Below are 2018 nucleotides of genomic sequence, written 5' to 3' on the forward strand. Positions count from 1 at the left end.
AATACAAAGGGTACCTCCCCTTCTAGTTCAAAAGTCACAATCCTGTGCTTCCAGTCAATCGTCGCCCCATACTTCGATAACTAATCCATCCCTAGAATCATATCAAAGTCATCCATCTCTAACTCAATCAGATCAGTAGACAATTCCCTACCGTCTATCTCTACTGGCCATGCTCTAATCCATCTCCTAGAGACTACTAGTTCCCCAGTTGGGAACAAAGTCTGAAAACCCATAGCATACAAATCACTAGGTCTACACAGCTGATTTATCACTCTAGCAGACACAAATGAATGGGTAGCTCCTGAATCAATCAATGCAGTATAAGAAGAACAAGCAATAGAAATCTAACCTGTCACGACCGAGGGGCTAGCCTCCGCCTCAGTGTGAGTCAATGTGAATACTGTGGCAGGAACGAGGCTATCGCCCTGCTTCGGCTCCTCTTTTCTAGCCTGTGGGCATTCCCTCTTCAGATGATTGATACTCCAACAAGTAAAGCAAGCCATTATCCTGCACTCTCCCTGATGGCATCGTCTGCATCGAGGACACACTGGAAAGCTTCTCTAGTTTGACGGCCACTAAAAGCACCCCGTGCTCTCCTATCCGAGCTAGGAGGAACAAAAGAATCTGGGGTCTTTCTCTTCGGTTCAATGGAGCCACTACCCCGACTGGATCCAGTAAAAGGAGGCACCGTCCTCCTGGTGTCGCGCCTAACAGCGCTCTCTCTCCATATCTGATCCTCGGCCCCCTCAGTTGTAAGGGCCTTGTCCACTACCTGAGCATACGTAGTAGTCTCTGGATCCAAAGTAATCTTAACATCACGGGGCGATCATAACATTCAACCCCCGCACAAACCGATCCCTTCTAGCTGCATCAATCAGCACCGAATCCGGTGCGAACTTCGACGACCGGTCAAACCTCAAGGCATACTCAGTAATTGTCAATCAGTTCCGCGTTAGGATGATAAACTCATCTAATTTCGTAGCTCAGACTGCAACACTGTAATTTTTCTCATTAAAAATGTTACTGAACTCTTCCCAAGTCATAATCACAACATTCCTTCTCTGAGTCACTACATCCTTGCAGACACGGGCATCCTCTCTAAACATGTTGCTGGCACAAGCTACCCTCTCGTTCCCTACCACCCTCATAAAATCCAAGATGAAGGAAATCATATTCATCCACGTCTCTACCGATAGTGGGTTTGGTCCACCCTCAAAGGTGGGAGGATGCTGCTTCCTGAAGGTGGGAGAAACTTGAAGCCAAAGTTTGGAAAATTAAAATTAGGAAGACTTTTCTCTTTTTGGCTTTTATATGTGGTAAAAATAAAACCCAAAATTACCTGCTTACCCTCCTTGTTGCCGTCTATACAAATCTTGATTAAGCTTTTGATTAGTTCCTAATTAATCCTAACTTAAGTTAATTAATCTAAGCCTAATGGTGTAATTTTCCAAAAAGAAAAATGACCATGTAGTAATTTTTTTCTTACCTTCCCTCATTGAAATCTTAACCTAAGGTAATTAAATTTAAATAGGTGTTGCCATTTAATTTAAGTTGTCACACTCCTATATTTATAACTCATGTAATTTAATTAGCAAAAATCTTAGTTTTGGCTAAAGGTGTATTTTTCACAAAAATGCTTTTTTAGAGATTTTTCACGCAAAAATAAAAAAAATTGAACATAATTTAAATTAATCAAATAATTTAATGGCCAATATTATTTTTCCATAATTATGCTTCTCAAATTATAATTATCTGAGAATTTACCTGTTGACCCTCGTTTTGGTCAAAGACACGGAGTCAAGAAAAAGACAGAAAAATAGTACAAAGCTTGAGAAAACAATCTAATGGGAAATAAAGAACACAAAGAATTATAGTGGCTCGGCCCCAGTGATTGGTAATGACCTACGTCCACTTGATACTATTATTAATATTGAGCTTCAAAGGTGTTATCAAAGAACTAGGGTTCCTGAGTTTCACAGACCTTAGAAGGAGAAAACAATACAAACGATAGATAATAG

This window comes from Humulus lupulus, chromosome 6, assembly GCF_963169125.1.
Source record: "Humulus lupulus chromosome 6, drHumLupu1.1, whole genome shotgun sequence".
NCBI lineage: Eukaryota > Viridiplantae > Streptophyta > Magnoliopsida > Rosales > Cannabaceae > Humulus > Humulus lupulus.